Genomic DNA, 22,853 nt, shown 5'->3' on the forward strand with positions numbered 1-22,853 from the left:
ACCCCTCAAAAGCTTAAGAAAAGTAATTTACTCTGGAAATGGGAGGAGTGGAGTGACTGTTGACTCTGTAGCCATTGTGAATTGAATTTTCAGGTTGTTTCTTGGGCAGGAGTTGTTGAAGTTCTTGGTTTGTCTACATGTAATGTTTATATATGCTGCAGAAGAGGATATTTCAGTGTTGTGCAATGAGACTGAGCAATGTGAAAGCAACATGTAACCAGGGTTCTGTTTCATCCCATGTGTTGCGCAGGCTTCCAATGCCAGTATGTGGTAAAAGAATGTATGATTACAGCTTTGCAGAAATGGTATTGCTGTGCATGCTCTTCAAATATTTACCACAATTTTTTATTTTGCTAGTGACCATCCTCATCTGCTTAGAGAAGGTGCAAGGAGGAAACTTTACAGCCCAATCAAGCACATAGATTAAAGAGAGAATTTTCTGAGAAATTATTCCATGAAATATACTTCCATGATAACAGCAATAGAAATGCTGGCTGGAATCCTCAATACACTTTGTGATTTTGTTCAGTTTTCTGAAAGAAAGGAAAGCAATTCTCTTTGGTAACTTGAGTTTAAACTTTCTGAAAGTGTTAGTTTATACTAAGGTTTTTCTTTGGCAGATGGTGTTATTTATTTATCTTTTTGTTTGTTTGTCGTAATGTGTAGTTTTATGATAGGAGAATCCAAAAATTTTCCTGCAACAAAAATGCTGGAAGTTTTTAAGTAACAATTTGAAAAGACTTCTTTCCCAAAATTAAAAAAAAACAAACCAAAAAACATAAACTGATTCTTTACTTGTTTAGCATTACAGCAGTTCTTTCTCTCTCTCCACTCAGGAACAGAACAGCAGATAATATTTTACAGCATATCAGAAACATCACTGCTTGCAGGGTGTTACTTGTTGAGAACGCTTCTGTCTTCAACCTTTTTTCACCCCCCCCCCCCCTTTGGTTTAACTGTGGAAATTTAAAAAGAATACAAATTTAAGTGTCCCCCTTCTTCCCTCTGCCCCAAAGCAAACATTAGTAACAAGAGGGGGAAAGTGTTTCTTTGAAATGGTGGTGTTATATTTCTATTCTATAGAATAAGAGCCCATGTAGAAAAAAGAGCTTTGCTTTGTAATTGTGTTATATTAAAAGTTAAATCAACTTAGATCAGGAGGAGAAATTACTGTATTCTCTATGAAATGTTCTTAGGAGAAGCATGGTGGTGTTAAAAATCCAATTCTTAATGCAATTCCTGTTTATACAGGAAAAGACATTTAAGCAGGAAAGACATATTTACGGTCTCTCTACAGGTCTTAGACATATCTTCTTAAGAAAAGGTTTTTTCTGTTCAATTCCTTTGCTATCACTTTGCAACTGTTAGCCAGTTAATGTATAGGATATGTGCTAGTATTTTTCATTTGCTTCTTTTTTAGTTCTTGCTTGTCTTGTGGTACCATTTGTACATTCATGGGTATTGATTTCTGTAGGTAAAATAGGAGTGAGCAGGCATCTAGGTATAAATGTTTATAAACTTCACAAACCCTTTAAAGAGGGTCACTAAATATTATTACTGATTACTATTAGATAGGTTGGAAATTTGTATTAAACTTTTGTAAATAGGTTTGCATTACTCTTAATTTTATTCATTTGATCCATAGGCTGTGTGTGGTATGTATTAGTATTTCTGCCCTTACGTGTTGGTTTGAATAGTTCTGATAAATGTCAGAAACACACTTGATTATGTTATGCCTTAGTCCCCAGAAGCCATACTCCACTGAGGCAGACTGACTTGTGAAATTGTCTGTGGCCTACAGCAGTTGCTGTTCATTGAGCTATTGGAAAGACATTGAGCATTTGAAAGGAGTTTGGAGAAAAGTAATAAAAGCAATCAGAATGCTTTTAATGTGTTGATTTATATTAATAGATTACAAAAATGCCAATATACTACAAGTGTGGAAGTGATAAAATGAAAGACTTTCCAGCTACTTCAAAAAGTAATATGGAAGGATAAAAATTACTTAGGATAGAATGTGGGAGATACAACCAGGAAAAGGAAAACAACCCAAATGCAATACAGGCTTACAGTGGCTGTGTTAAGTCGTGCTATATTCCCTGATGGATTACCAGTTATATCTTATACAGCAAGAAAAAAGTACACAGGTTGGTCAGCAGCTGCACTTTGTCATCTGAGAAGTCACAAGTGTCCTTACAGCTGTGTTGCTGCTTTTATTGGCTGGTTGGTTGGAGTGTTCTGTAACTGTGACAAATTGTAGAGGGCAACAGTAGGCATCATTTTCAGACACCAAACCTACCTGTCCAACCAGAGGTCCAAAAAAAATGCTCAGTGGCAGAGGAAAATCTGCAAGACAAAAACATACTATTTGCAGGCTGTTGATAGCATTTCCTATGTGGCATTCAGCTCAAGATGAAAAAGTAGATATCCAGAAAAGATTGTACTCATCCTAATAAGCAATTAGCATTACTAAAATTGAACATAATTTTCTGTAATCTTCAGTTCAGACAGAATTTCTGTCTGGAGGTCCAGAAAAATTTTTGGCAGACGCTGATATAATTTACAATTTTTATATTGTTTTCACCATGTAGTTTGTCTTACTGATACACCTGATTTTAAATACGTGTTCTGAGCTGATATTTGGCAAATTAAATTTTAGCTCAGCATCTGTTCTGTATCATCCAGCTGTCATAAAACGCAGTTCAGTGTTCATTCACTTAAAGTTTAAGACAAAAACTTTTTTTTTTTAAAAAGGGGGATTAAGATGTTTACAGTCAAGTTTGTGGCAGGGAATAATTTTAATTTACGCAGGTAGACTGTTAGCTCATAGGAGCTCATAAAGAGGTAGTAAAAACTTTACATATTTATACTATTGGAGAATGAGGCTTTGTTTAAAAAGGAAATAAGTCCCATATCACTGTCAGAAATAATACTTAAGTTCTGCATATGGGAAGTGGAAAAGTTTGTATCATTACAAACTAATTTTTGCAGAGCATTCTTTTATGTTTACTTCATATAAAAAAAAGGAAAATAAATATGCAGTAGGGCTGTGATATCAACTGTTTCATGCCATAATCTGTTATATAAAGATGTGATATAAGGAGGGAAGGAACACAATATTTATTTTATAATCATTTGGTTTCTTCTGAATTGTGAATGGGAGAAGTCTTGAGTATTTTAAAGTATCAGAAATACATGTTAATATGATATTTTCCAGCCTACTTTCATGAAGGAAGATTAATCTGTCTCTTGGTACCAATAAATTATCTGTGGGTTTTGTGTACTTATTATTACTATTATTATTTTACTATTATTTTCAGTTTTATTTTGTCTGTTTCTAAATTTTAGGAGAACTGGGGAATCCTAGGAATAGAAATGTTGGGATCCAGTTGTCCATGTGTGCCTTCCAGATTTTATTCCAAAATCCAAACTTGCCAAATGTGTATAAATTACTTATATTTTTGAAGTTTTAACCTAGTAAGAAACCATGTACATGTACCACTGCTGCTAAGTTATACTTGCTACACAACAGATGAAAAAATAGAACATTTTCATGTTCTCCATTTAAATACATACCAATGAGGTTTTGTGGTTGCAGTATTTTTGCTGGTTTATGAACTCAAACTGTGGTTTGATGTGTTCAGTCATCACAAGGCATGTGTCCATTGCTGTGTGACTTGACACTTGTTTTTATTTACACACGTATACACGGGTCATCTCCTGAAAAGATGCTGGCAAGTAGTTGAGGTAACAGCAAGAATTATGTGGAATGCACTCCACCATGGCTACCAAAGTGATTTTCACAGCTCACTGTTCATTTTCATATTGCCTTGAATTATATTGATCTGCACTTAAAACTTTCTATGATGGCTTCACTTTTCACGTGTTTCAGAACCTTTGGAACTATTTATTCATAAAAAGTGGTATAATTTGGTGAATTAAACTATAAGCAAACATGTTCTTTATAGAACAGACTGCAGTAATGATTGGGCTCTTGTTTAAAAAGAAAAAGGCAATATCATTAAAGAAGCATGTTGCAACTTCACAGGAAAAAAAGAAATTAAACCTAGTTATCTTGTAGTAGTTCTCACCTTTAGAGCTGTCTGGGTTTAAGTCAGCATGGAGACAGAAGTTTTTCAGGTATTGCATGATATAACTGTAATACCCTGAAACATTTCTGCTTGGTTTTGCGTTTTCAGAGGCAGCTTCTCCTTTCATTACCTCTACTGATCTTAATTTTCTCCTAAGCAGAAAACAACAGTACTGTCTATCTTCTAAACTTTTTAACTGGCTTTCTTTTCATATCTTATGACAGGATATAAATTAGATCAGAATACTTAGTGTGAACTCTAAGTTTCAAAACTCATCTTTTTTTCTCTTACTTATTTTTTTTTCCCCCAGAAATATATTTCATTTGCAAAATACAAGCTAGAGAGCATTCTTTTTCTGTAGGAAAAATGATAGAAATAAAATAGCTTTAGTTAAATTTCTGTACTCCTGTAAAACTGCTTATGAGATTAGCACACAGAGTTTGGATCATAGCCTGTTAAATGTTTCTGCAGGAATCTTCTCCAAATATTTAATCTCACTTCGTTACAAGGCTTGTCTTGGTATTAATAGTGTTAGTCTACTGTAAGTCTGAATAGCAGCCAGACACTCTGAGACTCTAAAGAGGTAAGAAAACAACAGTATAATCCTGCATGGGTCAGATGTTAGCAGTCTTGGTGGGAATGTTTCTGGTAGGTTCTTTGGAAAGAGTTGTCACCTTCAGAAGGAAACTTCTGGTGGGATAGAAGGCCTTGCTATGACTGTGGTACAGCTGGTGGCAGACCTATGTGGTGCTGCAGTTATCGGGCCTGAGATACGGGCTGGGGTTTTCAGAATCCCAGGGGATTGGTGGTGACATTGGTGCGTTTCTGGCCTAACTCTCTAATGCGAAATGTAGCAGAATGAGGTTCACATTCCCAGTCTGGATGAGACAGAGCAGGGTTTGCAGATACTTGTAGGAGACCCTTTCTGGGGACGGTCTGAGACACGGCAAAGACCTCTATAAGCGAGTTAGGTGTTAGAAGTTTATTTCAGGGCGTGGGATAGAGAGAGCGAGCCTGCTATGAGCCAGCAGATAGAGCTCAAAGCGGGCTCAGAGAGAGCAATACAAAATAGGGTAAGATATGAATACATGAGTTCAAGACTTAAGATTGCTAAGAAATAGAGTAACAGAACAGAAGTGAGAGAGCTGGGGAAAAAGAGCAGTAAGAGTGTAGAAAGAGTGAGGCAAGAGGGCTAAGAGAGCGTAGCAAGAGAGTAGCAAGAGAGAGACCAAGAGAGACTAAGAGAACCAAGAGAGAGAACTCTCTCTTACAATTACTTATATAACCTATACATTTGAATATTTTATTCCTTTACTAACCAATCTTTCTAAGTATACTAATACAGTAACATTTGTGTGCAACCTATAGAAATTGCTATTTTTGCATATTTTTAGTTATCTCAGGGTCCTTCAGACCTTTCCTTACAAGGCTGGGGAGAGGGGTCTCAGCTTGGTTTTATTGCAGGAAAGAATGTGTTCTGGCATACCAGCCCGGTTTCTTTGAATTATTCAAACCGTGCTATCATTTGTATTTCTTCCTTAGCCTTTCTGGATACAGAGTTATAAATATAATTTCTTTCTAATTCTACCTTCCCAACAGATACTCTTCCTGCTTTTATGTGACACAAGGCATCATAGGCAGCTCTCCTTTTCTCTTAATTGTTTTCAAAGGTCCCTCTTAGCCTTATCTGAAATTAGGGGTAAAGGGGAAGGTTTCTCCACAGGTGGTGGTGGTAAGGCAGCCATGGGAAGCACACTTTTAGTGAATCAGAGAAGGTAAATTTTGGCAGTGTAGGCTTATCTCCAGAAGCAAATGCTTCAACTTTCTAGGTCCTGTGAACATCCTAAGATTTTTATTTTTTCCCCCTAAAATTTACTCAGGCCAGGCTCCTTGTATTGGTAGAACCAACCGGATGGTGTTTGAGAGTGCTCATTTTGTAGGTCTGTGTTTAAGTATTCCTTTCATACAGGAAGGAAATACCAGGTTTACTTTCCCTGCACAGAAATCATACAGTCTCTCAGGATTTAACTTGCACTCCTTGGAGTATGAAAAACTGACCCCAGAAGAATAAATTTGAAGAGTCTAAACACAAAAGCACAAAAATACACGCAATTCAAGAATAGCAAGTCTGGAGCACATTGCAATTCTTCATACAGATCTCTTCTATGCAGAAGGTGGGAATTAGTGCACAAGTTAGTTTTTAAAAAGTATAGCAGCCATGATAAAATAAACAGCAATCTGTTTCCCTTTCCTGATGAGGATAATTAAGGATGAATCTTGCTGCCTTAAAATAGGTGGGGATGGAATCAGTAGACTGTCCTACAGTCTGTTAATTTGAGATTTCGGGACCTAGCTGGAAACCTTGTCTGGAAAAGATTTTCCCAGAGAGTATTTAGTTCCAGCTTGAGCATGGCAAAATAAATCTAACTGGTCCTTGCAAGTGCGAACTTACGGCAAGGTAAAGAATTGACATCCAGAACCTGTAAAACATTTTTTTGTGTGTATTTGAGCACATCGAAGTGTGTGCCAACAGTTCCTGTCTTTCCACTGTATACATTGAGGTGGTTTATAAATGGCTAGGGAGGTGTTGGGCACAGGTGGAGCCATATCACAGCACAGCAAATGCAATTCAGTATGTACAGAATTATCCACCTGTATTTGCTATTTTTTCTCACTGAAATTTGCCCTGTGTTGTTTAGCAACCTTCTTTCCCTAGGACAAATGCTTGGTAGTAAAAAAAAAACCAACCAAACTAAACTAAAAAAACCAGAAAATTTAAGAAAAATCTATTTAGAACTGTCATCTACAGGAATGAAGTGACTCTGCTTTTACCTCATGAAGTACTTACTACCCTCTTTCTCCTTTTTGACGGGTACCATTTTACTGACAGTGCAGGAGGTCACTCAGTAATGTTGCCATTCTGTCTCTCAATAAATCCAATCCTATCATTAGAAAATCTGCTCTATTGTGATCACAGAACATCACACTTCTGGGATATTATAGTAACATGGATGGTGCTGGTCCATGTAGTTTGAATAATGAGTATGTCTAGGAGAGCTTACAATTCCTAACCTATGAGCAGAATAGAAGACTTTATGTGTAGCCATTTTATATATTAGGTTATTTAGCAGTATGCAGGGTATAATTTTGAGAGAGATGTTACTTTATCTCTTGTTTTGAGCTGCAAGTTTAGCTCTTCCAATCCTCTCCCTCCACCAGAAACTAATTCCTTTCCATTATGCTGAAGGGAGAGAAGCAAAAGGCTCCTTAGGTACTTGTGGCTGAGGCAGGGTGTTCAGGAGGATGCTGGCAGGAGAGCCATGTAGTGTAGTAAGTGCACTTCTAATAGCTATAGGAAGATGAGACTGATGTTTCCTTTTTGAAGTTCTGTTATTTCTAACCTTCCTTCCTCCCCAGTGCTGGTCTGCCGCTTGAAAAACAGCAACAAAGCCCTTCCCTCTCTTTCTTTCTTTATCTGTTGTGTATTTTAACGGCCTCATTCACCCAAGAAGAAGCAACTGGACAGTGTACTTCATACTGTTCATAGCTCATTTCTGGTTCTTGAATGGCATTACTGAGCTTCCAGTGGCAAATACATGTTTCAGTGCAGTTTTTGCCTTTGTTTGCCATACATTTTGCTCAACTTGCTGTGGCTCATTTGCAAACTTTGACAGATGCAAAATCTGTGTGGTGCCTTTCTGTGATGACAGACTGTGAGAGCCAGGAAATGTAAGTATATTTTCTAACCAGACATTAAAAACAAGGAGAAGAATCATACTTTCAGGCTTTACTGGGCTCATGTAAGCTGTTACGATCTTCTGGCATGATAAACCACATAAGAAGCTTCTCAGTAGTAGCTCTTGGACATCTCATTAGCCAAATAGATAATAATGATCCTACTGTTTACAAAGACATTGAGAATAAGTTAAATTTTTAAGGTATTTTGAAGTTCAAAGGACAATCTTGCTTTTACTTTCATGGGAAATGAGATGGGAGTGAGAAGAGGGAAATAGATGAAGATGAATGGGGGAAAAATTAAAGAAGTGATAAAAGATCAGGACGCATAGTCTCAATTTTTTTCATTAAAAGGAGCAACTGAAAGTCATCCTCAATCATGAGACAAGTTGCCATGCAGAGATTGTTAGTTTCAGAACCTGGACCTCAGTGTCATATACCATAGGTATTTTGTAAGCAGGAAACAAAAGCTAATATTGAGAGTGCAGAACATTTCTGCAATATAGTAACATCAAGTGTTTGCTGAAAAAAATACCTCTAGTGTAGAGTAGAGCTAAAATGTTTGAAAGGAAGGCATGGTCAACAACTTCTATTAGTTTCTAGCAGAACTTTATAGCTTTTATGAATAAAGAGCCTGACTTTAAGAACTTCAGCTCTATGTAAATTTAAAATGTTAGATGGCAATAGACCTATCTCTGCCAGCTCACTCAAGATCACAAAATCACAGAATATTCTGAATTGGATGGGGCTCATAAGGATCATCAGAGTAGAATGGTCCCTGCACAGGACACACCAGGAGTCACACCATAGGCCTTAGAACATTGTCCAGATGCTTCTTGAACTCTGTCAGGCTTGGTGCTCTGGCCTGTGGAGGTCCCTGTGGAGCCTGTCCCCGTGCCCAACCTCTAGGTGAAGAACCTTTTCATGATACTAATCTAAACCTTCCCTGATACAACTCAAGCCATTCCCTTGGGTCCTGTCACTGGTCACCACAGAGCAGAGATCAGTGTCTGCCCCTCTTTTTCCCCTCATGAGGAAGTGGTAACAGTAATGAGGTCTCCCCTCAGTCTTCTCTTCTCCAGGCTGAAAAGACCAAGTGACATCAGCCACTCCTCAAACAGCTTCCCCTCAAGACCCTTCGCCATCTTCGTAGCCCTCTTTTGGGATAAGAGCCTGATGTGAAGTCCAGCCTTCAGCCTTTATTTCTCTCGTGCATCACCCTTTCCCTGGTGATCTCTACCACCTTCACTTGTTCTGTCTCAACCTACTCCACTGCCCCAGGAGCTCAATGAACAAGTGAGGTTCACAGATGCACCTTAGTTCTTAGCATTAAGCAAGCAGTTTCCTAGCAAGCAAAAGATAACCACTGATCCCATAGAAAACTGCAGCCATTGTTGCTAGGGAAAGACCTAGTCTCTAGACTTACTGTGAAGTATTTGGAGTTTTTACTTGGTTGGTTTTGGTTGGTTGGTTTCTTTAAGCCACTGCAGCACCAGTTTGACCACTTGCTGCTTAGCTTGCCATTCGCTATTAATAATTTGGAGGCCATGTTTGTCTTCACTGTTTAATGAAGTGTGGAAGGATCTGGATAACTGAAGACCTGGAATGAAATGGACACGTTTTCTTAGCCCAAAGGAGAGCTACATACCAAAGGTAAAACTGTGGAGAAGGAAGGCACATGTGGAGAAAGGAGGAGCTATGTAAACTTTGTCCCAAGATAAATAATTTATGTCAGGAAATGACCAAAAACTATATGGGTTTAAGTAAAGTATTTTAATATAGTTTTTTACTCTTCAGAAATCATTTGAAGTTAGCTCGATAATATTTTCGTTCTATGTGAGGACATGATGTATTTATTTCATAGATTTCATTTTGTAGAAGAGGGCTCTTTTTTGGTTTTATGCTGTTTGATGCTATGTTTTGCTTTCTACCTTCCTGAATTTGAGCATCTTGAGTGTAAAAGTCTTAGTTTGGGCCTAATAGCTGCAGCTTAAGACAAATGGTTGTGCATGTGTTTGTGTTGGTGAGAGGAATGAGTGTGGACAACTCAGGTGTAACAGGGTTTCTTAGTAAAAACAACTGCATTACTTTCCTGTTGGCCAGGGCTGCATAACATTTCAGTGTGACTCTCAGAATCTGTGCTGATCCATCAGCCTCACTTACTCCAACTCTTGTTGCCAGTGTGAAAAGTAGTCCCTTTTCTTGACTAGGAGATGGCTGCTAGGCAAAGGGTGAGCCTGGAGCAACCTGCATGTGTTTGTTTTTAAAAGGTATTGGTACTTCTCTGTTAGCTGAGTGATATTGCTGCTGTGCCTGTTCTGGTTCAGAACTTGGAGTCACAGATCTGAAGCTGGGGTGAGTAGGGAGTTCCCTGCTTGCAGAGAGGCAGTATGTCTGGGCCCACTCACAACAGGGGGTTTGCTGCCAGTGAAGTTTACTGCAGCTGAGGACACAAAATATTTGAACTGTTTTAGTTGTAGTTTGTGTCCAGCAATTCACAGAGAGAAGCGGCCTCAGTTCTTTGGTGAAATGATCCTGTAATTGCACACATAGTATGTATTACCTTGCACCATAGTTAGATTTATGGCCTTAAAATAAAAGGAATTTGTTTTCCTCCTGCAAGAAATTGGTCTTTAAGAGCTTACCCTTTTTACATCTTTTTAGGGTTCTGTATAGCTCTGTGATTCCAATACCTTTTGCTAGGAAAGGCTTGACATTTTTTTGCATGAGAATAGCTCATGCATAGAGTCAAATGTCGTGGAAAGCTCTGGCTGCACACAAATGTGCATACAGGGATCTTTTAGATGTTTTGCTGTTAGCTTTTTCAGGAAAAAGTGGGAGAAAGGGGTTTGATTTCTCCTGCGCCTTTACCTGAGTTTGCCAATGTTTGCCAAATTGCAGAACCTGTTTCAGCAATGCATTTCATCTCTCATGTATTTAGAAATCTTTTAAATTCATTAAATCATCTCTGCAGAATGACATCTTCTTTGCATAGTCTTCTCTGGTGAAGTTTTTTTTAATTTGTCAGCAGCTACATTTTTTTAAATGAAATTTTATCCTAAACTGTCAAGGTTTTATCTGCAGCTGTGAAGCGATAACATCCTATCAGCCGCTGCTTTTTCTGTGGCATGGCTCCAGCAACCATCTGTTACCTTTCTGCTTCTGTGTGATTTATGCACCAGAATCTCCCCTCCTAAAACAAAACAAAACAAGAAAACCACAGAAACAAAACAGTAGAGAAGTGCTGCACAAAAGCTTTGTTTGAAGTATATAAGATTATATAAATTGTTTCAGTAAACATGGGAGACCAGTTCTTTGGTCTCATAAGAGAGACTTTAGAGCAATTTGGTTATGCTTCATAGGAGGAGGGGGCTGCCTTTTCACAGGGGGAAATGGCCTGCATGAAATTTTCTCATTCGAGAGTGTGTGCACAGAAATCCAGGAGAAATGCACACGGAGCACCTCTCCACCTTTTCCTTTCCAGTTATGACTTTAAGCTGATCAATTTTCAAGTCAGCTAGGTGGAAATACTTTCATTGAGAAGCCTGTTTATCATCCCCTATATGCCTGTCATCATATCAGTTGTACACATGGGTGCAGTGAAACTGAGCCTAATAGTTCCTAATCCACTGTAGGTTTATTACTAAGCCAGATTTGCCTCATAACAATAATGCAGACAGCTTCTCAGAATAACTTGCAGTGTGAATGCAGAAATCTTATTCCTGTTTCATTTAATATTCATCAACATAAAGCTGTCTGATACTGAACTTATATTTTCTTTGCTTTTGTTGTTCTAAAATAAAATCAGATTTTGGTTTAGATTTTATTATTTATTAATGTTAAACATAACTAAGTTTCATTCTGTTTCAGTGTTTGTATTATGGGTTCTTTTTGTTAATTTTTTTTTGTAATTAGCACTAGAGAATGCTGTAGGCATCATTAGCTTCTCAACTGTTTCTCAAAAACTTGAGATAAAAAAAAGTATGCACATCATTGCTTAAAGGAAAAAAAAGGTGTTTTGGAAGGGTGAAGGGAAGAATTAATGGAGCTATTTTCCTTCAAATGAGAGTTTCTCAGGAAAAAAATCTGGAAAACTAGGTATCAATCTTAATAAAATTTATTTCAGAGCACTGTTTATTTATTTTGCCTCTCTGTGATTAAGAATATAATGGATGGTATAGAAATGACAGAACTGGTAGGTGACAGCTGAGACATGCAGAATAGTGAAGGTAGACTGTAACGCTTGTATTGAGAATTTCAGCATAGTCTGAAGGATAATTAAATGCACAAAGTAGTTTTCAGAAACATTTTAAAGAAAAACTGTTTATGAGCTAATGTCTCTAACATCTTAAACTTCTTTGGAAAATGCAATTCTCTGCATGTGGTGTTGATTTAGTTCCTTGCTGTTGCAGGCTTCTTGGGAAAGCTAAACTTATGGTGCTCCCAGTTGTACTGAATATAAGCAATATAAGCTAAGTCCTGCAGTCTTTTCAAAGAGGACATTGCATTTACTTTGTAACATGACTATGAATGGAGTAAGTGCAATGATTCATAGAAACTTCTATTGGAATATTGACCGTGAGTTTCAATTGTCAGTGGTTAAGAGGCAAGTTTTAGTTTCGGATAAAATAATTAAGATGTTAAGAAGATAAAACCGTCACGTGACATTTTATTAGGTTACAGGGAAAACTAGTGAGGTTCAAGAATTTGGTGATGATAGTTTGAAGTTCAGCATTCGTTCACAGTACAAGCAGAGCCTGGAGTTTTATCAGTATATTTTTCTCCACTTCGTGAATCTTGTATGTGAGGGAGAAAATGTTTAAACAGCACTGTTGTCAAGTTCACAAAATATGTGCAATGAGAAATATGTGGAGAGAACATTTTCAGCCTGTTTCCTCTAAAATGGTATTGTAGTTTCCCTGTACCTCTTATATGCAACAGCTAAGTCTTTTAACAAGTTCACAACAGCTAGAAGCAATTCAGAGATGGGGGTTTTTTCTGTACTTTCAGACTACTAAAGCTGCTTGATTCAAACAAGAAAATAACATTCTTGGATAGTAACTGTCTAATAACTTATCACTCAAATGGTAAAATGTCAGTGTAACAAGAGAAGTATTTTTTACTGTCAACATCTCTCTAGATTCAGTTGGGAGATCATGCATCCTGCTTTAAAACTTTAATTAAACTTCTGGAGAGATGTGTTTTATATTTTTCTTCTAAGACCTAAAGGTTAAACTCTCAGTGGTAAAAAGTAAAACAAATAAACTTTTAATACAGCAAGTAGGATTTTCATATACTGGCATTTTGTTTAGTTTAGAAAATTCAGGAAAAAAAAATACTCTTTTGAAATATAAGCCAGGAAAAAAGAATAAAAGCTAAACCGAGTAAATGTAGCTTTAATGTTTACTGGCAATTTAAAGATTGAGTGTTTAGAAAGTTCAGAGGGAAGAGAGATGACTGCTTTTACATGAGTGTTGTAATATTGTAAAAAATATGATTGCCTTTGTTTCTTTTACCTTTGGGAAAGAACATTTTGGCAAAGAACATTTGCTTCCTCACTGTCCCCACACCCATATAAAATGTAGGCTTTGTAATACTGAATTCTCCTAGGATCCCATTGAAAAGGAGACTGGTGTGAAGATTTATGCATCTCTCTCAATATGTGCCCGTTACAGTGACGCAACTCCTATGAGAAGATGCAAGTTGGAATGGAGGCTGTGCAAAGTGCCTGGAGAATTACTGGCCAGCATCCCCTTTTAATATGCAAACCAAAAGTAAAAATATAGATTGATGCTGCTGTTTCTGCATATCTTGCTAGCATTTAAATGGTCCAGTGATTTCATTTTGCTGTACGTTTTCAGTGCCAAAAAGCTCATGTTCAATTTAAAATGAGATATTGAAATGCTGGACTGATAAAGAACAAGAGAAAGAAAGGCAGGATTAAAAACAAAAGCAGTTAAATAGTTTAGTTATGCCAAAAATTAAGAATGGATAGTTTTTTTCTGGACAGGTCTACTGTGAAAGCCTGTAGGAAGGATGCCATGTGAAAATTGCAAAAATCTTTTGGAAAATATGGGCAAATATGTGTTCAAGTTTGTTGTTAAAGGAGCTTTTCAAAGAGTGCAGCGAATGGCAGAACTCTGAGGACCTTGGACATCTATGAAAACTATATGGAAAAGGTACCCAACTATATTCAACAATCTCATGACATCATCTTATAAAATTCAAAATTGCTTTGAAAGCTTTATTGCTGGAATAAAAACCCCACATCTTTGAAACAGGGTAGCAATTTAACTGCACGACTGTTAAGTCTGGTTAACTAACTTGGAAAAAAAAAATCTGTTTTCTTTACTACTCCATACATGGCATTTGCTAATAATATCTTATTATATATACATGTATTTTTTGTGTATATATCGGTATGTAGTATTAAGTAGGGCTTTTAGCTTGAGCATGTGCTGGCCATGACGTGTCTTGAAAAGAGAAAGTGCAGAGCACAGGATTTTTAGCAACAACAGTACAGTGGAAGACCTCCTGTGGAAACTTCAGTCTTTCTGTATATAGAAAAATACAATTTATATATGTAGTATGTATGAATATGTAGAAACCATAATCCATGTTTGCCTCCCTTTTTTCTGTATGCTGACAGCATGTGTGTGTAGGTGGAGATATGGAGCGTCGGAGCAGGGTGTGATTTTTATTCAAAGGCATGTGAGATTACTTTGGTTTATAGGAAACGGTAGGATTGGTACAGCATGCTGCTGCTGAAATTCCTTGTGTAAATCAAACTGAAAAGAGAGTATGTTTAGCTTAGATATTAGGAAGAAATTATTCATTGTGTGGGTGGTGAGGCACTGGAACAGGTTGCCAGGAGAAGCTGGGGATGTCCCATCCCTGAAAGTGTACAAAGTTGTATGGGATGGGGCATTGAGCAACATTGTCTAATGAAAGGTCACAGTCTGTAGTCATGAGGGAGTGGAACTGGAAGATCTAAAGGCTGTTCCAACTCAAATTGTTCAGTGATACTATGATTCTGTGAAATGATTCTATAATTCTGATGTAGACCCCAACATCTCCAGCACTTTTCACATAGAAACCTCATTTCAAAGGACATGGTCTGTCTTATGTCACCTTCAGAAAAGATACATGTTAGTTGTGTCCTCTGCTTAAGTTAGAGTCATTGCCCATATCCTTTATGGGCTTTGTGTTGGTCTGTCCAAAGTATCTTCTCTGTTCTGTGAAATTACAAGCTCAGGAGGTGAAAATTTTACGTATGCAAATCCAATTGCAGCATCTAGTTTTATTTATGCCATTGGGATTTCCTTGATTATAAAGTGGAAACTGCATTATATTTTATTTCAGTTATTTTTGATACTTTTCACTGACAGACAGCTCAAGGAACAATCATGGTCATTTTCAGTGTTTAAATTACAGGCAAGTTGCAGAGAATTTCTTGTATTTCCACAGTTTCAAAACCAGCGTAAATATGGGTTCTTTGTCAAAAACAAATGAAAATAATCTGAGTATTCAAAAAAGAATAATGTATTGCTTGGGTTTCACATTAATGAGTTGCTGTAGCTTAATACTTTACCTTGGATAGTAACACAAATCTAGTTCAATGATTAACCAGACTGACACATGCTGCACCAAATTACCTCCACAGGCGTATTATATGAAGAACCAAAATATGTGACAAGGTAGTGTAATCCTAAAGTGACAGGAGTTCTGACTTGGTTAGAGCATATTAGCTGGTATGTCTAGGAAAGTCTGTTGTCTTACTAGGGCTGTAAGGGGTTCTGCTTCTCCCTCAGTAGAGCTGATCTCTGAGACTGAAGTTCTCTTTGTTTCATGATTAAGTTTATAATGAAAAGAAGCTTTCCAGTTCAAAAGAGGTAGAGGAATAAGTAGGATTTGGTGAAGTGCTACCTAATTTGCTTGCTGGGAGATGTTGATCTTCCTGGAAGATGTTTGACTGAGACCTGGATTGCCTAAACTTTAAAGAGTGTTAATACTTTTAAAGGGTATTTGTTATTATAGAGTAATAATAATCTTCATATTCAATAAGTATACGTATTTATTACATATTTCACATATATGTGACCAAATTCTTTGTTGTAAAAAGATAAGTTTGCCATATAAGACAACAAAGTTGTTTGTTTTCAAATGCAATTTAATTACTAGCTGATATGGTACCGTTTGTTTGTTATTTTTTTATTAAAATTCTTATAAGAATATTTATCCCTGAATAGCGTTTTAATTTTATTTTTTTATCTCAAAATTACAATTGCTGAGGACCTGTAAAATAATTTAAAAGGATAGTATGTTACATTAGATAAGATTATGCTTCCTCCTTTTGTGCTTAATAGAGATTTATGTTTTATAGCCTATTACATAAAACTGCTCTCCATGGAACCTCAAGAAATTAGGGAAAGTAATACATTTTCTGGGGTTTTGATGGGTTTGTTTTGTTTTTTATCACTGGGGAATCTCAGAAACATTGCAAGAATACAAACCTAGTAAGAGTCAAGGGAAAAATCTCCTTCATGTGTTACCTCACTTCGAAACCAAAGACTTGAGTCTCTGAAGTCCTTAGAATAGATACTTTCTTCTTCTGCAGTTCTATTATCTGACACTTCAGCTAGACAGAGCTGAGTGATTTTTCAACAAGTAGCTAAAAATATGCAGGAGAGTGACAGATATAAAACTAGTATGAATTTAAATGGTCACAAGATTGACATGGATGTGTTTCTTCTAAATTTGGCAAAGGGTAAAGCAAAAAAACTTTTAAGACCTACAGTAAAGTAGGGTTGCTTGTGAACTCCAAGAGCAATATTCCTAGTTGCAAATTTGCTTCCTGCTTATTTTCACCACAGGAGGCATTTCTGGCTCCTAGGTTTCTGAACCATCAAATTTGAAGTATGATGTGTAAGACATCATTCAGGATTTCCTCTCATAATGTTTTTGGAAACTGTAGTATGCATGCATCCTGTCAAATAACACTTCCTTGGAATGGCAGTTGGTCTCTTCCTTTATTTCTCCTCTTCTTAAAATCATTTTTAGAACCTCTAGTGATGTGCTGTGTGCCAGGGTGTGCAGCCATCTCATCTCATGTGGGTTTTGACTCTAAAGTGATCCCTGATGCAAATGGGAATTCTGTCCCCTTGTTTCATGCACACACCTTTTTTTTCTCAGAGCAGGATGCTGGCCAGTTTTTTTATTGGGAAAACTACTAACTTCTCTGCTGAAATAGGAAGAATTCTGAGCACAATTCTGTTATGGTTACAGAAAGTGTTGTGAGTAGCTGGGAGAGTGAAGCTGAGCGCTTATTTGTTTACAAGCAAGGAAGGGTAGAGGAGGCAGTGTGGTGATACATCAGCTTCAGTGAAGTATAAGGCTTTAATGTCTCATCATTCAGAATAGCTTATAGGGCAAATTACAATTTATATTTGGTGACAGAGGTGAAGAGACATGCTGAGGGGCTTATTCCTTTCTATACTATACACAGTATGCCTAGGCTATATCAGTTTTGGTCTATGACATACTATTGTTTAGTATTTAAATTTTCATTTTTGGCAGTTTTCTAGCTGGCAGTGTCTGAGGTTTTTAAGAACAGGTCTAGTAAGCACAACCGTGTTGGTTGGAGTTGGTAGAAGAAGCTCTGAATGTTGATAGAAAGCAGCTGTTGAGAAATTATATAATAATTAGTTAATGGTAGGAGCCTTTTGTATATATCAGACTTCCAGAAACAACATTGGAAACCAGGCCTGGATTTAATTTTTCAGTTTCTGGACATGTATTATATAATTGAAAAGCTGATCCTCTTGGTTTTCAAGCTACTTGGGGGCACTTAGAGGAGGGTGCCTTTTTTGTCTTCCTCCATGCCCCTGTCTCCTCCACAAGCTCTAACAGTGTAGTTAGACTGGAGCAGTGCAATTTATGGTGTGCCATATGAGGGGGGAAGCAAGGATCAAGAATCTTCTGTCATGGATAGCTAATGAATATTTTCAGAATTAAGGCTGGCCTGAAAGCTGTGACTTCATGTTGCAGTTACTTGCAGGTTATATCAATAGCCTCAGTAACTTCACAGCAAGAAAACAAGAACAAAGGATGAAGTCTGCCTTTCCCCACAGAAAAGGCTGAGGGGTCTCTGAGAGCTCATTCCAACAGATTAGTAAATTTGAAGATAATATGAACCTGTGAAGTACTAAAATATGGCATTACTGAATGTTTGCTGGTTTAAAGTTATTCTAATGTGTTTTTATGTGAAATGTCTTTGTGTCTTCATTCTGAATTTAGAAAACAGTTTAAATATTTTAAATTATTTCAGACAAATTTCAATTTTTTTCTGTATTTTGCCTTTTCCTTTTTATGTAGTTGAAGAAGCACATAGATGCCTTCAGAAAGGAAGATGCCCTCCTTGAGCTTTTTATCAATAAACGAGACATAAGATTATGTTTCAGTCTTTGCATTCTAAGATAGAAAGTTATGCTTTCAAATACTTGAATTAAGATTTTGTTTAATAGAATTTGAGTGTAGGAAATATCAGAGGAGTGTCTGGAGTATAAAACAGAGAAAGACATACTTCAGAAATATTCATGTGAAATGGTTTTCTTCCTTTTGTTTACAAAATTTACCTTTTTTGCTCAGACACTTGTCTTATCTCTAACAAAAGGTATAGTATCTGGTTCACAATAAATGTTCTAAAATATACTGTTTGGAACCCCTCTTTAAGCTCTTAGAGTTGAAAGTGATGCTTTGTCTCTAAAGGTGTATGTACAGTACTGTTAGTTTTATGCAGGCAGCATAAATAATATATTATGAACCTGAGCCAGGCAGCCTGGGTATTGATAACAATGTGCAGAACCAAGCTTATCCTGCAAAGCAATCCAAAAAATGAGGCTATCAGTTGCTATCTCAGGTGGGTAGGTGAGGCAGCTATAACTGAAAGCTAGTTTGAATTGTAAGCATAAACTTTGTCTGGCTTGTGCATACACTGAAATGACTGAATTCTACAACAAAAATTGTCACAGGTTTTCAAGAAAATCTGTTTGCTGATGTGAAAGAAAGATATCTATCTCTGGGACTTCCAGAGGACAGTATGTGAATGCATGACAGCATTTACGAGTACATTATTTCTAGCTTAGGTTGGTTCTGATTGTGCAAATTTTATCTACCTTACTGTCCACTGTCATATTCAGCAGAAGGCAGATTGTCCTAAGGGAGGTGATATATGTGTAGGTGTTAGTGTGCATCACAGAAACAGGCTTAATCTCTTAAAGTCCAATAGCAGGTGTGATGGATAGTAGTTACAGAGAAGGAAAAGTGGGAAGGAAAAAGGCATGTGACACCCCTTATCTTTCATTTACACTGTGTAGTACAGAACTCAGCCTGTGTCATGTCGCAGGATGGCTGTCACAGTGGCTGTGCAGCTCCAGCATATGTTGGTCCAGTTTGGCTTGTGGGAACAGTCGTGATTTAATTTGTAATAGTTTTTGTTCCTGTTTCAGCCTTACCCAGGAATTCTGCTTTTCTGGTAGTTATAAACACTAATCTTGGACACAGATTGTAGTTTTGTTTTCCACTACTTTGAGAGAAGTCAGGTTTTTTACATGATCCCTTTCATGCGTTCTTGGTATTTTTTCTACAGTCTTTTTTTTACATGCATGCAAATTGTGATCCACATTTATTGTATTGCCAGCAGTTGCTTCAGGCCCAGAGATATTTACCTACTCCCCTTAATCTCTTTTTCTGCTAATTGAAAAAATCCTTGGGAGTTTCTTGAGGTACTATTACCCTAATTCATTCTAACAGGTAGTAAGTCATAATTCTGATTCATGTACAGAACTTTAACTAGAGAGTAAAGGGTGAATGCATCCTGTAGTTGTGTAGATAGTGTTTAGAGAAGTGGGATAAGGGGTTGACCTAGAGTATTTTGTTCGGGGTTTATTTTCATTGGCTGAATGTGCCTTCTTAGAAATTTTTTGTGTTTGGTTGGGTTCTTGGAGTTTTCTAGATTACTTGACGGAATTTGATTATCAGCTGTGTCTGGTTGGCTTTATGGTGACTAAATACCTGCTTTATGTCTCCATAAAGGCTTTGAAGTAAGAATACCATCTTTTTTACTAAAGAGTAGTGAGTAGCCTTCCAAATTGTAGTTGCATTGTTCAGCCATGTATGATTATAGGATCATCTGGTGAAAAAGCAACTGTAATGCATATGAAATCTTGTCCAACTTCCTCAAAAATCATCTTGGGTACATACTATTATATACCTCTCATTTTGGTCACAGGTTAAATGTAGACATGCAGGTAGTGTATTACTGCTAAAAAAATTCTAAACATAAAAAGGCAGAACATTGTGATTTGAATTTAAAAAGAAATAAAAACAAACCACAACCTAAACTAGCAGTTTTAGTTGTTTTCCTGTTATATTCTTGAGAACATTTTCTATACAGCAGGGGAATATCATACTTACAGATTTGTTATAAAGCACATTGGAAATTATCCATGAGAGTTGTAATGTGCTAATTTTTACTGCTGCCCATGTCTCTCCATACATTAAAAAAGATGAATGAGACTTGAGATGAAAAAAAAGTATTGCCATACTTTTTCAGATGAATAATTGACTTCATATTATTAAACTGGAAATCCTGTGGGATGCTAGAGCTTATCTTGAATAACAGCTCCTTGGTGGCCATCTGAGCTTTTAGATGATAAAACAATGTACTCATTTTTCTTAACCCTGTGATGTTCTAGAGTACAGTGCAAGATCTGTATTGAAATCAACTTCCCTGGGGAGAGCTTCCCCATCATCTGTTTTTTTACACTCTCCTACCACAATATTTTTTTGTGCTCTGCTTACAGACTTCACTTACATAAAATCCAAAAGGGGGACAGTTTGCGTCAATTATTCTGAGCGTTTCTTACCTTATATTGGTTAAAGTAGTTTATAAACTTCCAAAACATCAGTTATTTTTATCACACTGTACAATCTGGAAAGTGGTTTTTAGATTGATATTGTTTACGAAGCTTGTTAGTTATGTGGCCTTCTCTCTTTTTGTTACAAGATGTTGCTAGAAAATCCTTCTTACTGTTACTTCAATTTTTCTAATATGTCATTTACTTCTAGACTGCCTATTTTGATTTTATCATTCAGTAACAATGAAAAGCATATTCTTTAGGCCAAACATTCTTGAGGGTGTTTTTATTTCTAAAATTTTAACTGTCCTTTAGTTAGATTTAGCCAGGTAAAATGTAATAATAATGGCATAACATACTTTGTTCAAAGTCGGAAACACTTCTTGTCCTAGGGAGTTCAGCTGCAGCCAGAAATGCCACTGCCACTAAAGAAAAAAGTCTGGTCAGGAAATGCTGGATGTTGCAACTTGTTGAAGCCTAGGTTTATTATAAATGCTATTAAAAATGAAGAAAAAAGAAAGAAATTAGTGCTTCAAAGCATTTGCTTTGTGTCTGTTTTTTCCAGAGTCATAGTGTCTGTTGTTTCTTTCATTTCAGGGAAACAGAGATAGTTGAACTGTATACACAGCTTTTATACAAAGGCAGATGCTCCTGTATTTTTGTACCTGAGTGAGGAAGGATATTACTGATTTAAAAGAATATTATGTAGCAATACATCAGATGAGCCTGTCCTTGCAAGCTATCTGATAATCTGTCTGAAACAAGGTCATATTATGAGCTACGTTAAGGTGGCTAAATGCCCCCATAACTTAAGAGGTAGCTGTTCTTCAAGGGAGACTCCTCAATCGAGGTGTGTCAGCTGATTTTCTGCTCTGAAGTCATCATGCTTTTTTATTTATCAATACCACTCTTAAGTATTCAAGAGACATATATTTTTCCCCTCCTTTCAAATTCCTATGGACTTCAAGCTGAGATTTTAAGTGAGGTCTGTACACTTGTGGAAGAGAAAGCAATGAAACTTCAGAATTGTGATTCTAAGTTAGCTTAAAGGGCTGTTGAGTCCTGTATCCCCTCTGACTGAGGCCAGCACCCAAGGAAGAGGACAGAACAAGCCTGCTATTATTATGCAAAATGTCTTTGCATCCATGTTGTGTTCAAGGAGTTTTTCAACTTATATGCACCTTCTTTGAAGATCTCTTGGGAAACTTCCTTTTGATATTTTAATTATATGTCTATCAGTTCTTGTACTGAACACAGCTTTAAAAAATAGATCCATACTTCTCTTCTCCATGGCAATCATAATTCTGTAGATCTCTACCACACATCCTGTAACTCATTTCTTTTATAGGTTGAAGCATTCTCTCTGTATTTAGAAGTGTATATTATGGAAGCTGCTCCTGAACTGTTAGTGTTCCCTTACAGCCTTCTCTATTGCCATTAAGGTTTACTTTATTATTTTTGCAAGAGGGAGGTTAGAACAAGGCATTCAAGGTACAGGTGTGTACCACAGATATGCAAGTAAAGATAACGACAGTTGTGCCTTTGTCTTACATTGTTTTCCTAATCACATATTGATTTCACAGATGTTTCACAGTACAAAGCCAATACTTTCCTAGAACTGTTATAATCCAAGTTTTTTTTTCATTTTTGGAGAAACAATGCACTCTTTGGCTTCTCCAAAGAGCTTCCAATGGCTCATGTGGTTGCCTATGCTCACTAATGCAGTTATTAAAAATAGTTTTTAAAAATTTGGCCAGGTTTTTACCAGGTTGCTTTTTGTTTAGACCAGGTTGCTCAGAGTCCCATCCAACCTGACTCTGAATGTTTCCCAGGGATGGGGGGTGTCATGGGTGATTTTACCTTTAAGATAGCTTCAGGAGCTGGGGGGAGGTTGAAGTTGCTGGAGGCTGATCGGAGTTTCTCTCCTGGCCAACAGCTGGCCATTTCTAAGAATTGACAGCAGTTTTGACCATTGAAAAGTGAGATCAATTTGTGAACACCACTTCAAGATGAAAAACCAGAGCTCTCTTGTTCTCTTTGGTTTCCGGCTTCTGACGAGGTAACAGGCTCTGTCTCGGCTTCCTCCCCCTCCCTCCAGGCTGGACAAGGC

At 37.0% G+C, this 22,853-nt stretch overlaps 1 protein-coding gene across 4 annotated transcripts in view; it reads left to right on the forward strand.

Annotated features, from left to right (window-relative positions):
* The window catches only part of CTNND2 (catenin delta 2), a 691,061-nt gene that overhangs the window by 434,907 nt on the left and 233,301 nt on the right, over window positions 1-22,853 (forward strand). The window lies entirely within an intron of this gene.

The sequence above is a fragment of the Poecile atricapillus genome, chromosome 2, assembly GCF_030490865.1.
Source record: "Poecile atricapillus isolate bPoeAtr1 chromosome 2, bPoeAtr1.hap1, whole genome shotgun sequence".
Taxonomy (NCBI): domain Eukaryota; kingdom Metazoa; phylum Chordata; class Aves; order Passeriformes; family Paridae; genus Poecile; species Poecile atricapillus.